The sequence below is a fragment of the Mustela nivalis genome (genome assembly GCF_964662115.1).
Source record: "Mustela nivalis genome assembly, chromosome: 15".
Taxonomy (NCBI): domain Eukaryota; kingdom Metazoa; phylum Chordata; class Mammalia; order Carnivora; family Mustelidae; genus Mustela; species Mustela nivalis.
In genome coordinates, this window is record NC_139034.1 from 24,615,553 (window position 1) to 24,639,910 (window position 24,358).

The 24,358-nt window shown below is 41.1% G+C and overlaps 1 long non-coding RNA gene across 1 annotated transcript; it reads right to left on the minus strand.

Annotated features, from left to right (window-relative positions):
- Nucleotides 1-1,681: 1,681 nt before the first annotated feature.
- Nucleotides 1,682-13,076, minus strand: LOC309849077. Its single transcript, XR_014303473.1, has 2 exons — nucleotides 13,041-13,076; nucleotides 1,682-2,092 (listed from the first exon to the last, which is right to left on the minus strand). It is a non-coding gene; the product is annotated as an uncharacterized lncRNA (long non-coding RNA).
- Nucleotides 13,077-24,358: the final 11,282 nt, after the last annotated feature.

The following is a 24,358-nucleotide window of genomic DNA, read 5'->3' on the forward strand; positions in this document are numbered from 1 at the left end:
TGAGTTGATAATCACTATTTCAGCAAATTTCCACCTATCTGTATAATAGACACCCCAGGGGCCTTAACAGTACTTCCAAGGAGGACACAGCATTTAACAAATAAGATTAGTTTTAATTTATTGAGTGTTAGAACAAGATGAGATTTTAATTAATTTTTTAAAAAGATTTTATTTATTTTACAGAGAGAGATCATAAGTAGGCAGAGAGGCAGGCAGAGAGAGAGGGAGAAGCAGGATCCCCGCTGAGCAGAGAGCCTGATGCGAGGCTTGATCCCAGCACCCTGAGATCATGATCTGAGCCAAAGGTAGAGGCCTAACCTACTGAGCCACCCAGGCGCCCCACAAGATGGAATTTTAAAGATAAGCCATGTTCAACTCATATGAAAGGAGAAAAGTGATCCAAAGAAACTCAATGTCTTTGTCTGAAACCCTGACAGCCAGTTAGTGGCAGAAGCAAGTCTGAAGCCAAGATCTATTGATGTTTACTCCTATCTGTTTATCATGACTTCTCTATTAACTTTTTAAATAAAATAAATGCATAGACTTTTTAAGAGGACCGGAGGGGTCTTGCTGAGAAACCAATGACAACTTGGCACAGTGGTTCTCAGGTAGGATTTTCCTTCTCATCACCAGTGGGCCCTGTAAGGAAACTAATCCCCAAGTGACCCTTTTGTCCACAGAATAAAAATAGCCAGGGTAGGCCCAGAAATGTGTAATTCTTAAAAATCGCTACCATCGATTCTGATGTACCTTATAGTTAAGAGCCACTGAAAGTAGGGGAAAAAAAATTGGACTTTGATTTCAAAGTCTGTGGAATGGAATCAGAGATCTTCCACATACTGTGTGTTCTTGGTCCAGTTGTTTAACCTCTCTGTGCTGCAAACCCCTCATCTGGAAAAAAGGAAGGAAGGAAGGAAGGAAGGAAGGAAGGAAGGAAGGAAGGAAGGAAGGAAGGAAGGAAGAAAGAAAGAAAGAAAGAAAGAAAGAAAGAAAGAAAGAAAGAAATGCTAATAGTAATTTTACAGAGACAATGACAATAAGCACTTGGTTCCTGGCACAAAAGGCACACTCAATAAATGTTTGTTTTTATAGCGCATCCTTGAAAAGACTGATAATTCTCCTCTCCTTCTCTAAAAAGCATTTGGCCTGGTAGTTGAAGGCAGGGGCTCCATAAGGAAAGAAACCTGAGTTTCAAGTTCAACTCTGCCATTTATTGCTTATATGTCTTTGGGAAAATTACTCAAGTTTTTTAATGTCAGAGTGTTTTCTTCCCTGTGGGATGCAAAAACACAGTATTTGGCATATGGCATATGGTCAATATGCAATAAAATAATACCTATTATTATTATTATTGCCACTAAATTTTGACACCAAATGTGCAGATTTTACCAGTTGAAGCCTCTTCACTTTGGAACTAGCTTCACTAAATGAAACGAACTATTCAGGTGCTATTAAGACATTATAAGACAGCGTAATTATGGGGTGCTCAGTCAGTTGGGCTCTGCCTTGGGCTCAGGTCATGATCTCAGGGTCCTGGGATTGAGCTCCACATCAGGCTTCCTTTAGTGGGGAACCTGCTTCTCCCTTTGCCTGCAGCTCTCCCTGCTTGTGCTCTCTCTCTCTCTCTGACAAATAAATAAAATCTTAAGAAAAAAACAAAGATGACATCATTAGAAAATGCTTTACTATGCACCTGAACTTTTTATTTATATATGATTGGATGCAGAGACATCAACCATACACATAAATTCTCTGAAACATGCATACACTCATTTAATCCAATTCTCTGTCAAGATATGGAACACTTCCATCACTCCAGAAAGTTCCCACATGTCCTTTCCCTGTTAATTCCATGCTTCCATGACTGAAGGAATAGCCACCATCCTGATTTCCATCATGAAGGATTGGTCTGCCTTTTCTGGAATTTCGGGTGAGTGGAATCCCAGAGGGTGTTCTCTTCCACAGATGGTTTCTCTCACTCAGCATAATGTCTTTGAAATGTATCCACGTTGTTGCATGTATTGGTAGTTCATTTCTTAATACACTTTTTTAATTGTTCAATGGAGAGATTGCTTCATGGCCTGCGTTTGTTCTGTAAGTCATGTGCCAGAGAAATAACTATCAACTTTTTTTTTAAGATTTTATTTATTTATTTGACAGAAATCACAAGTAGGTGGAGAGGCAGGCAGAGAGAGAGAGAGAGAGAGAGAGAGAGAGAGGAGGAAGCAGGCTCCCCACCGAGCAGAGAGCCCGATGCGGGGCTCAATCCCAGGACCCTGAGATCATAACCTGAGCTGAAGACAGCTGCTTAACCTACTGAGCCACCCAGGCGCCCCAACTATCAACTTTTTAAAAAGAAATACTAAAGGCTATAGACCTAGCATTGCTGATGAAGGACTATTAACATAAGAACAGGAGAATAAACTACTAACATATATGTGTGTGTGTGTGTGTGTGTGTGTGTGTGTGTATCATATACATTTATGTAAGAACAACATGAGGACAGTAAAATTTGGCATTTGACTATTTTGTCACCTCAGTGGGCAAAAGGCAGACTGGTCTTTGCTTGGTAGCTTTATCCTAGTCTGATATTTTCATGCCGGTATCTGAAAATTAAAATTTGGTATCATCACGGTAACAAAAGGCCTTAAGTATGTTTTCAAGATTAGGAAGGACTCCTATTTTAAAAACTCCTAGAACAGTGGTATCCAGGGCCCCTGCCCCACACAAATGATTGGAAAGCCACATATTCCATCTTTTATATTTATCTAAAAAGTAAGAAAGCTCCTGAGCTTTACTATCATCTATGATGTGGATTGCATTGCCCCTCGAGTCAGTAGTCAGAAGTCAGGTGAGGGAGATCTACACCCAGAAACACAGCTGTTCCCGTACTTCTGGGAAATGCCTATGGCATTTACATGTGCTTATTGAAAAGATTTACAGATTATATGATCTTGTTTAAGTTAAATCAGCCATCACAAAACCACAAAACCCCGGCTTAAAAGTAACCTCATGCCTGGGTGGTGCCGTCTGTGAAGTGTCTGATTCTTGGTTTCTGCTCAGGTGGTGATCTCAGGGTCCTGAGATTGAGCCCCGTATGGGCTCTGTGCTTGGTGTAAAGCATGCTTAAGACTCCCTCTCCCTTGCCCCTCCCCCACACTCTCTCACAAATAAATTAATTAATCTTAAAAAACAAAAGTAACCCTGCAAAGAGCCCCGATGGAAGGTAACACAATGGGAAACTGGCGTGAGGAAGCAAAATGGTACAGCTGACCCTTCTCTTTCTCTTAGTAAAGGCTCTTTGCCTGTCCCATCGAGAGCATAAAGCACTGATGGTCTGGTCACATCTGAGAGATTTGGGAAGAAAACATCTGGCATTATCCACAAGACTACTGGAAATAGGGACTTACCTCATTATTATTAAAGATGAACCTTGGCCAAAGCTTACGTTGAACTTGGAGATGCTAGCTAATGATAAAATGAAGCCATCAGGACTAGCAAGACATTTAAAAATATTGCCTATTTTATCTGTATATCCATCCTTTAAAGTATTCTATCTTTAGAATTTTTTGTTCTATTTTTGTATGCCTTAATTTACATATTATTTCATATGTCAGGTAATTTATAAGGGATTCAAGACACAACGTACTCGGGGAGAATTATATTTTGTATGCTCATACTACAGACAGAACATTCCAATACGTGTGCTTGAGACCTTGTCATAAATATTCTCCAAATGTACTCATTCTGTATATCTGTTGGAGGTATTCAAATATTTTACCACACGGTGGAAAAATCTAGTGTAGTGCAACATTAAGGGAGGCATTTCCACCCAGGGATCAAGTTCACTGCGTTCTAATGGGATGATGGGGTTTGGTCTCAAAAAGCTGCCTTGCCTTGTCACTACGCTTCTGGAAATTGGCTAGATGTAATGTATATTGCCTTTAAGTGAATATACTATATAATGTCATGTAAAACACTTTTCTGGAATATTCTTCCAGAAATCTGCACATTTCCACATGTCTTAATGTGTTGGACACTTAATAAAGTGTCTTTAATGTCCACAATCATGTAGATTCCCATAGATATGTTTTTCTGTTTTGAATCTTGAATTTATTCTATCCCCGTGGGCTATTTATTACCCTACTAGAAGGTTTAATGAATGGGAAGAGGAAAAAAAAGAAAATAGAGAAAGAGAAAAATAGAAGCTTCTAGACATCAGAAGTGAAACTAGGATTATTTTTAGACAAATAATAGCACTATCTGCTACCATAATATCCTCTGCTTTGTGTAGTGCATTTTTAAAAAATTTTTATTAATTATTTTTACTAACATATAATGTATTATTGGCCCCAGGGGTACAGGTCTGTGAATCACGTGGTTTACACACTTCACAGCACTCACCATAGCATATACCCTCCCCAATGTCCATAACCCCACCCCCCTCTCCCTAGCCCCCTTCCTCCTGTCAACCCTCAGTTTGTTTTGTGAGATTAAGAGTCTTTTATGGTTTGTCTCCCTCCTAGTCCCATCTTGTTTCATTTATTCCTTTCCTACCCCCTAAACCCCCACTCTGCCTCTCAACTTCCTCATATCAGGGAGATCATATGATAATTGTCTTTCTCTGATTGACTTATTTTGCTAAGCATAATACCCTCTAGTTTCATCCACGTCGTTGCAAACGGCAAGATTTCATTTCTTTTGACGGCTGCATATTCCATAGTGTGTGTGTGTGTGTATATATACACACATACATACCACATCTTTATCCACTCATCTGTTGATGGACATCTATGTTCTTTCCATAGTTTGGCTATTGTGGACATTGCTGCTATAAACATTCAGGGACATGTTCCCTTTGGATCATGTGTAGTGCATTTTTTCCAAAGAATTGAGAGTACTCGATAGACAACTTAAGATCATGTGGTGAATCAGCATTGAAACAGAAGCTGAGTAGGTTAGTTTCTATTGATAGCTGTCCCTGGGACCTATACCTGAGGTTAGGGCTTAATTACTCATCTAAGAAGCAGAAAAGCTTTAATGGCAAGAGGAAAAAAATTAAAAGGAAAGAAACAGAAACAGCAGAAAGATTAGAAGCAAATGTCATGGGTTTTTTCCAGTTAACTTTATTTCCTCTATCATGTACCACCTTTATAAAATATAAGTGGGTGTCTTCAGGTGGTGTCCAGATTCCAGTTTGGGGATTACCTTCTGCCTAACCAGAGTGCAACTGGGAATTTCAGGTTTCTCCATGTTTTTCAAGTTGCTGTTGTTGTCACTTGGTGGAACTGTGTTTATACAAGGGACAAATGATTTGTTGAGAAATAAAGTTTCCGTAACAATGCTAAACATTCCCATTACCTGTGCTTGAGAAGTTCTCAGAAATATTCTCTAGAATATTCTCCTTATTCTATAAGGAGTATATGAGCATATCCTTAAAAATGTTTTGGGGATGGGGCATCTGGGTGGCTCAGTCAGTTAAGCATCTGCCTTCGGCTCAGGTCATGGCCCCAGAGTCCTGGAATTGAGTCCTGAATCAGGCTCCCTGCTCAGTGGGGGAGTCTGCTTCTCCCTCTGACCTTTCCCCCTATCATGCTCTTTCACTCTCTCAAGTATATGAATAAAATATTTTTTAAAAAATGCTTTCTGGTGTTCAGATATGTATCGATTAGCTTCTACATAACAGACACTTTCTTCTTCTTCTTTTTTTTTTTAAAGGTTTTATTTATTTGACAGAGAGATCACAACTAGGCAGAGCAGCAGGCAGAGAGGAGGTGGGGGAAGCAGACCCCCCAGTGAGCAGAGAGCCTGATTCGGGGCTCAATCCCAGGCCCCTGAGATATAACCTAAGCCAAAGGCAGAGGCTTAATCCACTGAACTACCCAGGTGCCCCATGACAGACACTTTCTGATAAAGCTCCTTGACGCACCACTTTTGAAATCAGCCCCTACTGGATTTAACTGTTTATGTTGATATATTGCTTTGTGGATCTAGTCTATTTTTTGTCCATGCATTTTATTTTTTGTCCCCCCAGTTGGTTTTCAATTTCTCAAAGACAGAAGCTTCCTGGTTGCTTCCTTTAGGGGTATTTACTTGGTGGAAGCCCTTCTTGACTCTTGTGATTAGAGGCCAGAGTGTCCACCCCTTTCCAGAAGGCATGCTGAGCCTCCCATACATAGTACATTTAGATGGCAGTGTAGAACGTATGCTTGTGAGTCATTCACTTAATACTTTTTATCTCCTATCACATACCAGAAGCTATTTTAAACTTAGCAATAAACAGACAAAAATTCCTGTCCTCATGTGGCTTGCATTTTAGTGAAGGCAGAACAGATAAGAAACAAAATAAATAAGGAAAATATTGAGTAAGTTAGCTGGTGCTAAGTAGCAAAGGTGCAAAGCACCTGAAAGATAGCATCTGAATAAAGAAAATAAAGAAATAAAATATAAAGAAATAAAAGTAAAGAAAACGATGGAGATAGCTTGGAACAACCTGGAAGGAGCAACCTGTTCCTTACAATTGTTGCTGAAAATTATCTGTGCCCTGTATCTGATACACGTTATGCCTATTTAATACATTGATTCGCACACAGACCTTTGGAGTGGAACTGATAGCTCCTCGGTTCTGTAGAAGATGCGATCTCTTGCATCTTTGTGGGTACAGCTAACTACTGGTGGAAAGAGAGGCAGTTATGGCAAAGGAAAAAGATATCAGAGGCTTGTTTGCTGTTTGCTCTGATGCACACTACATAAGCCATGTAAGTCTCAGCTCCCTGGCCTCTGAAATGGATATTAAACTATCTGCCTTACAGGACTAGTATAAGGAAGTGAGTTATAGAACTCAAGACCCCCATATCGGTCTATTCATCTGGTAGGTTTCAAAGTTACCAGTCAATGCTTTCCAAAGGTGCTTTTCTGAACCTGTGTAATTTTAAAGATTTCAAAATAACCATCATTTTAAAAAGTCCTGCTCTTCGTCATGTCCTTAAAAGTGGAGGAAAATCTTGGTAGATCTGAAATAGGGACATTGTAGGTATATAATAATCTAGCACAGTCCCACTACTAATAAAATAAAACAGATCAGCCTCTTTCTTGATAGGCCACAAGACAGTGTCGCTCTTATGAAACAAAGCTGTATATTTAATGAAGGAGCTGTGTTAGTCTCTGCTTCTAGAGGTATTTATTAGCAGTAATTTTTGTTATGGAGGAACTAAGCATTTATCCACTTCCCGTGCCCTAGGGAACAATGGATCCACTTAAGTTATGATCAGTAGACTTGTTGGCTGAGCAAAAGGATGGACTTGAGTGTTCTTGGAGGCCAGGACAGTTATAGATCAGTTAAAGGAATTAGCAATAGCACACCCAGAGGACAACGGGAAAGGGCACTGGTGGTAAACTGTTCTCTGAACCACGGGGCTGGGGGCCTTCTTTCATGTTTATATCATAGAAGGTGGGGGGTGGGCAGGATCCTGAAAGTCAGCCAGCTCAGCCCAAGTGTAAATCATCTTAGGAAGCCCCCACATCCGTCTATTCATCTGGTAGGTTTCAAAGTTACCAGTCAATGTTTTCCAAAGGTGCTTTTCTGAACTTAGGTAATTTTAAAGATTTCAAAATAGCCATAATATAAAGAAGTCCTACTCTTCGCCGTGTCCTTAAAAGTGAGGCAAAAATCTTGGTAGTCTGAGTTTATATATATATATAAGGTATATATATAAATATAGGGTGTGTAAGGTATATAATAATCTGGCACAGCCCTACCACTGATAAAATAAGCAGATTAGCCTCTTACTACTGCTGTGAGTAATAAAGCCCTCTGTCTATGATTCAGGTGTCTCGTATCTTTTACCAGCATCCTCGAGACTGACAGACTGACTTCTCAGTTTGCAAGTAGAGTAAAACCTCAGACCTTTCACAATTATGACACTGATATGTAGTAGAAGGGTAGTGTGTGTGTGTGTGTGTGTGTGTGTGTGTGTGTCTGTGTCTGTGTGTCTGTGTGTGACCTTCCAGGTAAATGAGGTGGGGTGGTTTGGAACTTTTGGTAAAGCAGCAAAGTTACTAAAAAAAAATTTAAGGGCTGTCTCTATCACTTATGTTTTAAAGCTGGTGAATATCCATTAGATTACAAGATTCTTTTTTTTTTTTTTTAAAGATTTTATTTATTTATTTGTAAGAGAGAGTGAGAGCGAGCACAGGCAGACAGAGTGGAAGGCAGAGTCAGAGGGAGAAGCAGGCTCCCTGTGGAGCAAGTAGCCCGATGTGGGACTCGATCCCAGGACGCTGGGATCATGACCTGAGCCGAAGGCAGCTGCTTAACCAACTGAGCCACCCAGACGTCCCTAGATTACAAGATTCTTAACAGGAAAGAACTATGCCTTCATTTTTGAAGTCAGAGCTCCTTGTTCTGTGCCTGACACATAGTAGGTATTCAGTAAATGTCTGTGGAGCCAAAGCTGAAAGAAACATGTCCCTACAGAGTGCCTTTATCATTGATTAGTCTCTTTGAATCCTTTCATTTGAGAACTATTACCTCTTAGTATAATTATTTACTGGTGTTAGTAACATTCTGAGTTCCAATAAAATTTTGCATTTCACTATTGTTCTATCAAAACTATAGTTTTTCCTCCAAGGCTGATTATCAAGCCACGCTGCATTTCCAAATGTGTTTGGACTATATCTAACCTCATGGAATAGAGTAGTGTTGGCAAGTTAAGGTATTTTTCTTCTCTGTTAGGTTTCCTTGTTTATAAAATAAAAGCCATTAGGCAAATAAAGGTTTAAAATCATTTCAACTGAAAGTCTCTGACATTTGATGGTTCCGATCTCCTATTTATTTTTCTCCTGTGAATCCAAAGAACATTAATATTCACCCCAAAGTAATTCTCTTCCACTCACATTTTCTGGGATTCACTTACTCTCTTGAGGAAGGCACACCTGTTGTTGGTAGGGATGCAAAAAGTAAAACAGATCATAATCCACCATGAGGGAGAAGTTGTGCCAATCTTAGGTTTTATGGTTATTGGTACTCTCAAGGGTGTCATGCCCCTCACAGTCCATTCCAGACATTTTATCTGAGCCCAGAAATGTCAGCTTCTCTGTGGGTCTGGGCCGGCTGGAGATCAGAGCCGGAGCTGAAGTCTGGGAGTGTTCCTTTTTGAGTTCCCATCGATGGTCCACTTCTCCCCAGTATCTTTGGAATAGAGCACTGAAGGATTCAATACTCAAAGTAACTATTAAGAAGAGTGTTGCGGGGTGCCTGGGTGGCTCAGTGGATCAAGGCCTCTGCCTTCGGCTCAGGTCATGATCTCAGGGTCCTGGGATCAAGCCCTGCATCTGGCTCTCTGCTCGGCGGGGAGCCTGCTTCCCCCTCTGTCTCTCTGCCTGCCTCTCTGCCTACTTGTGATTTCTCTCTCTCTGTGTCAAATGAATAAAATCTTTAAAAAAAAAAAAAAAAGATTATTGTTGCGACTGAAAATTTCAGCTTCGTGGTTGCAAGTACAGGGCTTTGCGTCCGGTGGAGCTCATGTCTGGCCGGGGAATTAAACCCGTGACCAAGGGCTGAGCGAGGATGAGATGCCATGCCCTGGGGACGCGGCCCTGTGACTGCCCCCATAGAAAGGGTTCAGGAACCTTTACTGGCGCTCTTGAGATTACATTTACTATTTGCACGCCAGTAAGCGTGACAGGAAGAAACACGGTTGCCCTCTCAGTAGCATGAGGGAGGGTGGGAGTGGGGCAGAGCAAGAAATTACGGCTGCAAGTGGGAGATCGACTGATAGAGAAGGTTCTGACTAAGGGTCTGTCTCATCCAGAGGTCCTGGAGGGGTTTTATCCTGCATTTTTAGTCTTGTTGCATGTGTTTGGAGATATCCTCGTAAAGAGGAATCACTCCGCAGGTGTTCAGAATGAGAACATAATGAACAGGACCTGTGTTCTGGCTTCAGAATTCTCTTCAGCCCATCCAGGGGTCTTTCATCAACTTATTCTGAAATAAGGGGTCATGGTGCTAATTCCATTAGAACTTCATATTTCTTTTCTCAGCAAAGTGCATGTACCATTTCTGGCTGAAACTTCCCTTGAATGTGCTGTCAAGCCTTGTGTACAGCAAACCATCACATAGCAATCTATATCTGTGGTACTGAAGAGGAGGGCCGATGGAGGGAGGGATTATCTGGTCTAAACCTTGACTTGTCAACCTCTAACATGAAGAAGTTAAGCTCCAGGCCTTTTTCAGTCCAAAAACTCTGTATTCATCAATCCCTTGAAATCTGTGATGCCCAGGAGTGGAAAAGTATATGTACATCTGTACATGTCCATGCGTGTGCATGTGGGCGTGCGTGTGCACATCTACATGTACAGACCGTAGGAAGGGTATGGGAGAGGAAAACTGAGAGGGGACTTACTGAGGCTTGATGTTAAGAGGAATACTGAGTCAGTGTTATTCTGGGCAGTACACGCAAACTTCAACTTAGAAACTGGCAAGTTGGTTATATTTTTCAGATGAGCGAAGTGCATACTTTCAGAATGATGGAAGAATATTTCAACATGAATTTTAACAAGTTTGTTTTATTGATGCAAAGTGCCAGGCTCAACCAGACTGTGCTGAGCCACCACCATTTGACCTGGGGCCATACTTTCTCAATGTAGCAGGACCCTTCCCGGTGAGCCAGGCTGCACTTTGGGGAAGGGTGTGTGTGTGTGAATGAAATGATACAGCATAAACCAGGGGTCTGTGTGATTTTCCGCCTGGTTTCGCTGCAGATTATCTGGACGGACCTCCTTATCTGTCTCTGAAAGCCACAGAGCATCCACAGCTAGCCAGCCTTCAAGGTGCAAGAAACAAATATTGAGCACTGCAAAGCCCGAGTCAGAAGCCAGCGACTCCAGTTTCAAATTGACTTAAGCCATTTACTGACAATTCTTTGCTTTCATCTTCCTATCTGTAATGCTGTTTTGCTCGCCCTGCTAAACTGAAGAAGATGTTGAGAGAATAAATTCTACAGCTATGGTACCTCTGAGTCACTCTGAGCTCCTTCCTAGAATGACAACTCTTGGGAACTGATGTCATGGCAGTTGCCTGGTCCAAATCACCCTCCTCTGAGAATCACCTCTCCTACCCCCAGGAAGTGGGTTCTGGCGACCTGATCATTTGATGTGCCACTGAGCTCCAGGCTGGGGCTATTTGAACTGGAGTGAAAAAGGGGAACCAGTCTCCAGTTAAGCTGAAACTATTAGTATCTCTTTCTCAGAAATTTGGAAGGGGGAACTAGAACCTGGGTCAGTCAGTTGAGAGCCCTGGGACTGGGAAGTGATGTAATCAAGGTTCCAGAAGAGCAGGAAGAGCCAGCCTCCAAAAAAGATGGAGATGGTATCAATTCACAGAGCGAAGCATTCAAACAACAGTGACTCCCCAGACAGGATGCTTGTTCCTGATTCTCCTCCAGTTCCTCATTCCAGGTCTTCATGCACCCTGGCTCCTCTCTCTGCCCTTGTTCCCCAAGTAATAATCTCATATCCTTCCAACAAATTTCTCATTTTAGCATATGTTGGTCGAGTGAGTCTCTTACTCAGAACCAAATGATTCCTCAGCCTGAAACGGTGTAATCTGACTTGCATGTCCTAGAAAAGCTAGCAATGTCATTGACATATGAGGATCCTCAACAAGACTTTTTATAAAACAGGTTTCTTAAAAATCCCTTCAGAAGAAAATACTAGCTCCCTGTTTGTTCCTGCGCCTTGTGGTCTGCTAAGGTGGAGCTCATGTCTTCAACCTCAACGTGCAACATAGTGCCATTCTAAATAGAGTCCAAAACATATCTTTGGTAGAGTTTTTATTTTTATTAGCGATCTGAAGGTCACCCATCTTAAACCATTCCACAGCTAAACTGAGTTTTATGCATAGTGAATTAGTTTCTACATGGGTGGAACTTCAGCATCACCAACCTGTCAGCTGCCTCCTGTCAACAGGTGAGGTGTGGATGTCATTCACAGCACAGATGGTCAATCCAAAATATGTTCTCAAGAATATCAAGTGGGCCAAAAAAAAAATGGGAACTGAGACCAGGAGTCATCCACCATCTCTGTCCAGCCTTCACTGGAGGTGTGAGAAGCCAAGTTGTTTCTGTTCACAGGGAATTTGGGTGAATCATGACCATTTCTATCAGCCTGAGGTTGAAAGTGAAACCCTATTCAACCATCAAGATTGGCTCAACTGGAGGCTGGTGAGGGTGGGAAGCAAAGCACAGCATTTACTCATAAGTCGTCCCAGACCTGTAGGTGGAGAGCTTTCCTTTCTGATACCTGGCTCATCACATCATCAAAGATGAGTCTCCCCCGACCCCTACCCCTTTCATAGAAAGGCCAATGCACTGTTTTTAAAAGATCCCTAGATAAAGAGCTGAAATACTAGTTCTAACACCTGCTGTGTGTCCTTTTGCACATTATTGACTTCTCTGAGCTTCAATTTCCTTATATTTAAAATGTGGGCGTTAGACCTTATCACCTTCAAGGTTCCTTGAAGGTCTAGAAATGAATAGCTCTTTTCCTTATAGTAGGTAGAAACTCCTTGAACCAGGGATCATATTTTCAACTTCCATCGTCCCCTCCACAGTGACTGACTTTCCTAAACGTGGGCGAATGCCCCCGGGGAAAATCGAAGAGCCAACCAAACTTTCTCTAAAATGCATATACTTAGGTGTCACCAACTTCAGCACTTAAACCACAAATCGGCCCAACAACTAAGGTCCCCCTTTCCCCCCTCCAAGTGATTCTGTCACAATAAGAGATTGTTATCAAAAATGATGTTCCATTCAGCAACTTCTCAAGAGAGATGACACTTCCAAACTGGTCTCTATAAACACCAGTTCTGAGGACGCTGAAAACAGCTCATACTTACCCACAGAAGAAGCGGGGTTACTAGGAAAATAAAAGTGTATTTTGACTCCTTCTCTGTGGAACTTATGGGTAAACCTAGGAGATTCACAGTGCCCATTTTCCCAGTGGCTCTAGCTGAGAGCATCGTGACATCCGGGCCTACTCACCCACAAAGCAGCCACGGAGAAGGCAGTTCATTTCCCTGGCCTCCTGGTCTGTTCTCCTGCCGAATCCTGCCTTGTTAGTCAGACAGGAGGTGCTTACTCATCTAGCGAGTAGAGGGCACTCTTCTGAGAAACATACCAAGAACTGTGCCTCCTCTAGAAATGTCACCAAGACACAGTTGTGAGACAACAATGAGACATTCATTGAATGCCCAGGCATTTGGTTGTAAGGGCTGGTGTCCTACGGTGTTTATTTACTCTAGGGATGCCAGAGCCCCTTGATAATGTTTCCAGCCATTATCAACAGAGCATCATGAATAAGACTCCTTGCTTGATGCAGAAACATTTAACCAAAAATGCATCCATCTTAGAGGACCAGGGAACTCACTCTTTGAAAGCTAATAAGACAGTTCTCTGGAAGACGAGAGTGTAAAATGGTCAAGGGTTCCATAAACTCTAGTGCCTTCTGCAGGCTGCTCAGCGGCCGCTCCTTCTGTTAATTGATGAGTACTATTTTGAACTGAAATGACTTTGCATACACATGCATATTTCTTTTTTTCTTCTTCAGTTTTATCAAGATGGAAGAAAACAAATATACTAGCAGCAAATGAATAATTACTGTGTGATTACTATATTCCTGATTTTTTTAAAACTATCATAGCCTTACCCATTGAATATTTGTGTAATAGTATAACTTCATAAGGAATTTTAACATGTACCTTTGGATCATTTCTTTTATAATCATCATCACAATGAGTATTACAGAAAAATCACATTTTCTGGGTAGTCTCTGATATCTCTATTCCCTGCAGGGTATAGCCCTCTCCTGTGTATTCCTTTTACTGAGTCAGTTATTACCCTGCATTGTCATCCCTGGCTTGTAAGTGCATCTTGCTCAACAGGTCAGGGATCCCTTAAAATAAGAGTATCCTTCCTTTATGCTTGAATTACTGGTACTTAGTAATTGGTATATATTAGATACATAATAAAGAATTTTTGTCATGTAAATAAGCAAACTTGCCAAAGCAGAACCCTGTTATAGAATGCAAAACAAAAAAAAAAACAAACAACAACAACAACAAAAACTACGAAACAATAAAGTCTGATGTTTAATGGACAAAAGCCAAAACAAAAAAGCCCCTTAATTTGTAACTTTCCTATTTATCTGATGTCAATTTTTTTTCCAGTAAAAATTGCTAAGTTAAAGGTAAATGTTAAATCCTTACTAATAACCATGCATAATACAGAAGGAACATCATCCAAGCAAAAAAATGCATTCTTGGTCAATTTGAGCTTTCTCTCAAATATTTATAAGTTGAGATTCAACAGAAGGAACTTAATTCATATCCAGAGTAGTTCAGGGAGTCTTTTCTAGAAGAGATCTCTGTCAAGATGAAATGACACAGTCTGAGTTAATTCCAAGCATTTTAGAATGTGTTGCCTTCACTACTTTTGAAAGTCCAAAATAGTGGCTCTAAAAAAAAAAATCCATAAAAATTTTTTCCCTGAATGGAACATTACATTTTGGTGCAGTTCATTGCTACTTTTCCATCTTGTTCTTAGTCCTGTTTTTACCAAGTCCTTGCTGTTAGTTCTCTCTAAGTCCATGTATCCATACTCGATAACCCAAGGCTTATTTATTTATTTATTTATTTTTAAGATTTTATTTATTTATTTTACAGACAGAGATCACAAGTAGGCAGAGAGGCAGTCAGAGAGAGGAGAAAGCAGTCTCCCTGCTGAGTAGAGAGCCCGATGTGGGGCTCGATCCCAGGACCCCGAGATCATGACCCGAGCTGAAGGCAGAGGCTTTAACCCACTGAGCTACCCAGGTGCCTCACCCAAGGTTTATTTTGATGGAGTGCGTTGGCCCTGGTCAAGGTCAGAGGAAATCAGCACCGAGTCTTCAGCTCAAAATTTAAAAAATGTTGTTTGAGGAAACATATCTTTTGGGAGCTCCATGTTGGGAACTGTCTGCAAAATGGACTCTACAGTTTCTTTACTCTTAGGGGACAAAACAGGCACTGTGCCTTCCACAAGGTTACATGATTAAAATTACCCCATTTTTGTCCTCTGCTCCAAGGTCTCTGGACTGGGAGAAATCTGGTGAGCTGTGCAGCTGCATGGAAAATGGCAATTTGATAATATCCCTTATCTAGGAAAGAACTTCAGGGAGCACTATTTTCTGGATTTAGCTCTGGATTAACACTATATTCTGGACTAACTCACTGAAGCCTATCTCACCAAAAATAAAGCACTAGTAAGTGACACCATTGGACACTTACCTTGAACTTTTATTACCGATGTGACGTTCTTATCAGAGGAAGGGAATTGATTGATTTGGGAGGGGCAGTGGATGGATGATTTTTTTTCTGTGTTGACTTAAATATCCATATATATCCATATATCCATATATATCTACTTGATACCGACATCAGTTACCGGAGTGAAATAAGGGAATGTAAAATGAGCACGTAAGGCAATCAATCACACAATAGAATTTCAGCCTTAGAGAAGACTTTTAAGTATTTCTATTCTACGCAGTTAGCTGTACTTGAAATTACTCTATAATGTCTCTGCCAAGCTGTTACCTGGTGTCTAGTTATAATAAGAAGTGAATAAAACAACACACCCTGAGTGTGGCTAAAGTCCGCAGAAGGACACAATTTATTCAGGAGGACCCTGCCACCTCTTGGCGACCTAGTAGTTTTGGCAACAACTGATGACTTTCTGACCTTAGGCATTCTGTGTTGATGATCTAGTTAGATCACTGATCAGAATGCTGAGTCATACCTTCCACCCTTAGGTCTTATGATTCTAGAAAGCCTTATTTATTCGCTAGTTCATTTTGCAAGAAGGGGAGCTCAAGGTGAGGTGGAAAAAAAAGCCAAATGTTCTGCAAGCCCCTTGGCTGTCTAGACATCTGTGGCCACCACTTCAGCAGGCCCTATTTAAAGGGCCTTGAAGGGTCTCTTTCCTTTTGTCCTATGTCACCCTATCTAGCGATCCAAGGGCAGGTTGCTCTGTGCTCTGATTTGGGCCTGACCTCTCCTGAGGGATTGCTTGCCTCACCCGACATCTCAACAGTCTGGTTCCGGCCACAGATTAGGACTCCCTAATTTCCCTTCTTGATACCAATTTTGTAATTGCAACTCATGGAACTACACCCACCTAAGCTCCATTACTTCCTCTTACTTTCCTTTGCTTTAAGTCAGAGTTTGCCAGGGTGATAGTAAATCATGGGCACATTCATGCATTCTTTATTTTTAAACACTTTGTTGAAAATTAAGTAAGTCATTCCTTTCTTCCAAGGAGCTGGAACTTTTTTATTCAGTAGCTATTTACTGAGCTCTCACCATGTGCCAGGCATGGTGTCCCCTTAGAAGTCCAGTCAATATGTTTTTGCAAATCCCTCCATAGCTTTGAAATCCATATTTTATAATTAATTCTGAAATGAACAAATCTTTTTATCATTTTAAACATCATTTTAATGGTTTGTTTAGATGGTTCTTTAGCTCTTGCCAAACACAATCTTTCTTGCATTTTCTACTCCAAGAGATAGAGGGGTTGAGTTCTGTTCTATACCAAACAGATAGCTGGCAATCAACTAATAAAATGATATCGTAGGTCAAAGGAGCTATCAGAAAATATAATTATTAACTCAGAGATGAGTGCTGGGCTTTCTGTAACAGAAACACTTGCAGCTCCTTCAGAAAGAAAAGCTAGAATTTCTTTTCTTTTCTTTTTTTTTTTTTAAGATTTTATTTATTTATTTGACAGAGAGAGACACACAGAGAGAGGGAACACAAGCAGGGGGAGAGGTGGGCAGAGGGAGAAGCAGGCTTCCCACTGAGCAGGGAGCCTCATGTGGGGCTCGATCCCAGGACCCTGGGATCATGACCTGAGCTGAAGGCAGATGCTTAAAGACTGAGCCACCCAGGCACCCCTGAAAGCTAGAATTTCTTATCTTCTCTTCATTTTAGCAATCAGACTTTCCCTTGTAGCTCTTAAAACCAATCAAAGCTCCTTTCCATCCCAAGATTTGTCAGTGACTAGGCATAGTCTCAATATACCTTTCCAGCTGTAAGTAACATTGGAGATGCCAAAACTTGGAAAGGTAGCCAATCATATGGAATATTAGTATCAGAGCCAATAGGCCTTCAGACTATCAGTACTATCTGCTATGTGATAACATAATCCAAGGGGTCCACCTGAAACAGACTCTAAAAAGACACCTTTATCATTTGCTAACAAAGCAGTCTGGACAGAGGTTCAACGTATTTTCCACCACTCCTTTTTTTCTCCTCCCACATGAAGCAGGGCTGCTGTAACATGAAGGAAATACTACTTCAGCCCTGAAGTGACAGAAGCAGAGGGTCAGTTCCCCGCCTTCAGGGATCACGATGCTTGAGCTATCATGTGATGTGAGACCATTGTGATGGCTGCAGATACTCTCCCATAAGGCCAATGGGCTGCTTCTCAGAAGACTCAAAAGAAGGAGGGACAGTGGAATACCAAGGCAGGGTTGTGGAAGCAATCCCTCCGAGCACAGGTAAAAAAGAGTATATGATTTGTAGAGAATTTAAAAGTAATGATAAAATCAGCAACAAGTCTGTCTGCTTTTCATTTTTTATTTTTTAAGATTTTATTTATTTATTTGACAGTCAGAGATCACACATAGGCAGAGAGGCAGGCAGAAAGAGAGGAAAGGAAGCAGGCTCCCTGCTGGGCAGAGATTCCCAGGGGCTCCATCCCAGGACCCTGGGACCCTGGATCCCAGGACCTGAGCCAAAGGCAGAGACCTCAACCCACTGAGCCACCCAGGCGCCCCCTGTCTGCTTTTTATTATCTCTATGTGCTGGCAATTTTAAACAATGTCAGTGATAACACACTGATAACACATGCCTTCCTGAAAAGAATCACTTTTCATCTATAATACGTAGAATGGTTACTGCAGTTTTTGTTGATTTTATATATAAAAGTATCTATGTGACCTTCAAGGGAGCATGCTTTGATTATGCATTCTTTATTAAACATGGTGTTTTACACAGAAATTAATGCAAAGAATCCCTCTTTCCCCAGTTGCCCCCCCAGTCATGTCAACTGAGTGGCATATTTTCTTGCAAGAGTTTATGGCTAAGTGATTTAAAATTGTTCAAACTTACTTCAGGGACAGTGCAGGTCTTCATTTCCTAAGGGGCTCCCCATTCCTGTGATTAAACAGTAGATACAAAATAAACAGTGAAAAGACAATGATGGTATATTAGCTCAGGCTACATAACAAAAGAGCACAGACTAGGTGGCTTAAACCCAGAAATTTTCTCACAATTCTAGAAGGCTGAAAATACAAGATCAAAGCGCTAGCAGGGCTGATTTCTCCTGAGGCCTCTCTCTTCCGCTTGTAGATGGCTATCTGCTCCTTGTGTCCTCACGTGGCTCTTCCTCTGTGCACACAGATTTCTGTGTTTTCCCCTTCTTATAAGGTCAGCATCTCCAAATACAGTCACACTGGGGATCAGGGCTTCAGTATTTTTGGTGAGGGGACACAATACAGTCCATAACAGATAGTGAATGTAAAGAACAAGAAACAGACTTCAGTCACTCCAATTCTGTCATTCACTGTGACTATGCAGCGCTTTTATTTGTGGTTAAAATGTAAAATAGAGAATTAGGGTGCAATTTGCAAAGCATATTGTTTTTGCTCGGTAAACACCAATCTTAGTTTTTTCCTGAAATAGTTGACTTTTTTAACATTAAAATTTTTTTTTCAAAGATCTTTTATTTATCTATTTGACAGACAGAGATCACAAGTAGGCAGAGCAGGCAGAGAGAGAGAGGAAGGGAAGCAGAGAGCCCGCTGAGCAGAGAGCCCGACGTGGGGCTCGATCCCAGGACCCCAGGATCATGATCCTAGCTGAAGGCAGGGGTCTTAACCCACTGAGCCCCAAACCCAGGTGCCCCAAACATTAAAATTTTAAAATAAATTATTACTCACATGATATTGATGTACTTGTCACTAAACCAAAACCTGTGTTCATTATTGCAACAAATAGGTAGTTATGTTCCCCCCTTTTCCAAAAACTTTAATGTATTTATAAAGTTTTGATCCATTACTTGCATACTTGCTCATACTATAAAATTTTATTTTAACTTTTGACTGGTTTGATTGTATATACAATGAATAAGGAAAGAAAATCTTCATTGTGTTTCCTTACTCGGCAATTTTATATTCTATTTCATTATTACAGTTGAAAATAAATTTGTCATTGGATTTCAAATAACCATGGAAAGTCATTAAGGAGAGGCTCTTGGTCATGACTAGCAAGGAAATTGGAAGGAAACTCCAAACACATCATCCTGTTGAGATTCTATAGTCTCAGATTAACCTCCATAAGTTTTTTTCAGCAGAAACATAATCAGGCCTCTTCCTAATGATGTGGGGCTTGGGAAGGTGAATAAATAGGTCCACCTAAATCCACTCAGCGCTCACTCCCAGTTGTCTTCTGCTTAGGCTCTATCTGCCTCACCAAAGGCAAAGAGCACATACCTACAGATACCCCAGCATGAGGTCTGAGCCATCATCACCCCAACAATCAGCCTCTGGCCACCACCTCAGACCTAGATTACGTACCCCAGCAGGAAACTCTGCCCTCAGGTGGATAGATCTCAGAAAAGGCCAGCAAGGACCTTGGAAATGACTTGAGTTGTTTGAGGTGAGAGGGTGTGTTCTGGAGACCACAAACCCAGACCTTGGTGAGAGGTCTTCTGATGGGCTCTTCTCCTTGGCTCTGTGGACTCTTCACCCCACAGGGAGAGGCACAATCAAAAGAGGTGACAGGCCGGCCAACCTGGCTATCCAGGTCTAAGGGAGGCACTATTATGGTCAACCATGTCCACTGGTGGGTGATACTTAACTTTGTGGGCTACACAAATGTATTTTGCAGAATCTTCCTTGGCTGCTAGCTCCTTGGTCACTCCTTGGTTCCTCACTCAGGGTTCCTGGGCTGCTCTAAGAGAGCCACAGAAAGTCTTCCTGTCTTGTGATTCTCTATCAAAGAGCAGTACCTTGATAGGTTATTTCTTGGCTCTACAACATGTGGTTAGGAACCTTAATTAGACCAAAGCTGAACTTTTACCCACTTTCCTAGGAGTTAAATGTAGCATTCTTTCCTCCTATGGCATTTAGACCAAAGTTACGTGATGATTAACAAAGACTATTCTTTAAGTACCTTTTATTTAATATATACACTTGCACTGATACACAGCTGTGAATGAATGTGCATGTATATATATGTGCATTTATACATCTGTACGTGTGTGTGTGCGCACGCATGCCTGTGTTTGTATCTTTGGCTCCCAGAAGTCCCATTGAGAGTGATTTGTTTTGAATTCTGACTCCTGTTCTGGGTGAGATTTTTTTTTTTTTTCTCTTAAAGGTGTCAGCAGAAGCTGTGAAAAGGTACAGATCAGAGAATATAACATCCCCTAAGGGACTTCTCGGAGGTTCACACTTCATGTGCCAGACTCCCTTGTTTCAGGATAAGTATTTGACATGCTTTGTTACCTGATTAAACCTGCATGTGTTTCGTTCTGGCTTATTACTGTCTGAGGCACTGTGTTGTGAAATGAAAATTACTGGCATTTGCCTGCCAAATGCAGTGATTCAGAGAATTGTGAATTAGGATTCTTTAATTACAGAGATCTGCACCTGATAGGGTAATTTCAAAAGCAAAGTTAACCACATGTGCTGTATTTATTTTCAAACTAATTCTATTGAATTACATTTCATTTAAAAGGTGTTATTGGTCTCCTATTAATAAACAGGGGCCAATAAACAAAATGTTTTGTTAAAACCCAATCTCTTTTCACCTGGGCTGAAGAAGGAAGGAGAAAAATCACATTTTCATGGACTAGAATACAAACACCATGATTCTTCTGGGGTACTGCTTCAGGAGTACTCTTATTTGGAGTGATTATTCTGTGTTATTCTTAGATTAAATTTAAGTTGGAAATGTGCATGCATTAGATGAATTCAAGGATCAGTCAAAACAAGGTGATCCGTGGGGATGGAAAGAGAAGGCCCTGTTTTAAGTCCACATTGTTTTCTCTGTCTTCCACTGGATTTTAGATTTTTAGGAAATTGCTATAAATATCTCATTTTTATTTTATAGAGCCATTTTGCTACAGTTAATAGATGTTTAATCAAAACAACAGTAACAATTTAGTAAGACACAGTCTAGCAAGGCAGCTTCTTGAAAAGATTCAACACATTGAGTCATAGCCTGAGGACCCAAAATCGAAGCTACTTATTTTTAAAGGGTCTATCCATTATAGTTATTTTAAGATTTTTTTATCCTTTACTAAAAGCAAGCCATGCATATAATAGTAATTTTTAAAACATCTAGTCGGTAGAGCCCAAAATAAAAGTTCAAGTCTCCCTGCATTTTCATTACCCAGAGGTATAGACTGTTGATGATTTCAGCACTTATTTCCTCTAGGACTGGTTTTATACTTTGTATGTGATGCCTCTATACTTTTCAAGAGCTGTGGTTGATTGATTGATGGATGGATGGATTGATTTAGTATACACCCTTCTGTTACCTTCTGTTACATTAACATTCAATTTCCTAGGATCCTTCCCAGGAGCAACCCGTCCTGGGTGCCTCTCATGCATGCTCCCAGATCTATATATTAACTAGGCTGTTCTCTAGATCACTTTCAAGTGGAAGAAAACCCGAACATACTACCAACTTCTGCATTTAAATAAAAAGTAGGTGTAAGCATGGAAATAAAGTGGCATTTGCCTGCCAAAAGTGCAGGCTGCTTTTCCTTTAGGAACTCACTCTGTAATCCTCAAAGAAGACATTGCCTTGGAAAACCCTCAGAACTGGGGGTGTTCCCTTTGTCACCTCTCTCCAAGGGCCTCATCGTTCTTTATACACAGTGCATGCTTTCCTTGTTCCCAGAATACTGACACTCATAGGGAGATATAGCTATCCCAAAATGGAGAGAAAAACCCTACCTAGAGTCCCTCTGGATTTTCTGCTCTGATAGCCTTTGCAGATAAATTCGCCTTATACCAAGTTTTGGCAGTATTCAGTTAACCTCATTTCTTACTAGGACATCTGACATAAACTCTCCTTACACCAGATTCTGAGCATCAAAATAAAATTCAAATGTTTGGATGGTACTTTTAAAACTGTTACATTTCTTCTTTAAAATGCCCACAACTGAGGTGCCTGGGTGGCTCAGTGGGTTAAAGCCTCTGCCTTCAGTTCAGGTCATGATCTCAGGGTCCTGGGATCAAGACCCACATCTGGGCTCTCTGCTCAGCGGGGGAGCCTGCTTCCCTTCCTCTCTCTCTGCCTGCCTCTCTGCCTACTTGTGATCTCTCTCTGTCAAATAAATAAATAAAATCTTTAAAAAAAAAAAAAAAGGCTACAACAGAGCTTTTCTGGCCTTTCACCCCCATGAATTTTGGTGGTCTTTCCCAAGAATGAAATGAGAAAAGAAATAAAAGCTACTTAGGGATTAGATCAGTTTCTATTTCCTTTTGAAACATTTAATGCATGTTTCTATTACTGATTTATAATGATTTGATAACAACTTTCATCTTTATACTGAGGTTCTGTTGAATCTCCTCTGTACTAACCCTTCTAATAAGGGGAAGTGTGAGGACGCATTCTGGGTTTCACAGAAATTTGGAGATTCTCTGCTGTTCCTATGAATATTTAAGTAGACCAAGGCAAATAAGAGATACATATTTCTCTACAGGCCAGTATGATGCTGCAACTTTTCTGTCGTTTTCCTTTTTTGTGTGTTCTTTTTAAAAGCAAGATATAATGAAAAGCAAAGATTTTTCAGAAATCGTTTTATGACAAGTCTGTCCTGTGTTCCCCCCAACCCCTTAGTAACCTGGTCAGGTGGATTGCATGAATGATTTCATTATAAGGGTGGATATTGGCAAATTAATACTGCTTAAAAATATTCAGCTGCAAATTCCTGAGTTTAGTGGTTTTAAACATTTGAACTTGTTCATTTGAAAATAAATTGAAACTGAAAAGCTGTGCTTTTTGTGTGTCAGACTCTGTTCTCGGCACCAAGAAGATGGACACGGAGAGCCACACGCTAACCATGAAGAGGTTCACGGGCTGCTCGGGGAGGTAACATGGGAACAAGTTTCCACAGAGGATATGATGGGTATCCTGGGTTTTATAGAAAAAGGGAGACTTTGAAGGTGAGGAGGGATGTGCAAGCTGAAGGAGCTGAGGGTCTGGAGGCCGGACTGCGCTTTGAGAGCTAGTGGTCAGGGGAGGCTGGGCCAGAGAGGGGGAGGGGAGGGAAGTCATTTAATGCCAGGCTAAAGAATTGTGTTGTGGGGGTGCTAAGGACTCACTGAAGATTTTGCAATAGGAGAACGCACAGTGGGCGCTGTCCTTGCCAAGGCAAAAATCATAAAGCAGCCTATTACTATCCTCTGCACCCACCCAAGGGCACACAGCAGCCTAGGATACGCCCTGGCAGGAATGCCACCGTGTTTCCCAAAGCAACAGACTATGTTGATAGGATCTATGCCAAGAGAAATCTTTCCACCTGGCTCCTTGCTCCCTCCCCTCACTCCTACAGATCGCAGTCTCCAGCTTAGACGGGACTCAACCCCAGAGCAGTCCGTCCTTTCTGGGACTAGAAGGTGAGGTGTTCCTGGAACCTCCCCGAGAGTCTTATTGACCCCTCTGCCATGAAGCTGTGCAAAGCACACCATGTTTGAATGAGGAGCTTGCCTCCCAGCCCCCGAGGCAGCAGGAGTCTGGCTCTGGTCCAGATGGCCTGCAGAAGCGAGAGCAGACCTCCTAGAAAGCAAGGCTTCCTTGCTACCATCATCTTTTTTACATTTGCTCTTCATGTACATTGTTTCTGCCCAAAGTTAATTGCAGACTATCAAATGCATCTGTACAAAGATTTATGTTACAGAAGTAGTCGCTGTCATGTCGTGTACCAGGGCAAAACCCCCCTGAACAACCCTAAATCTCCAACAACAAGGAGTTGGCTAAGTAAACTATGGTACATTCGTACAAAGTTATACTGTGTGGCCGTTATAAATGATGGAGGAAAGATGTAATGAGATGACACGATGGTCTTGATTTCTAAATGTTAAATTATGCATGATTTCTTCTTCTTTTTCTTATATGTACCTCCCAAATTTCCCATGCTGCCTGTAAATGTTTTAATTAAAAGGGAATGCTATTTTTTAAATCAGCAGTATTATTTTTTCTCTATTTTGAGGCCAAACACTTTGGGATTCAATACCATTGAAAGCAACT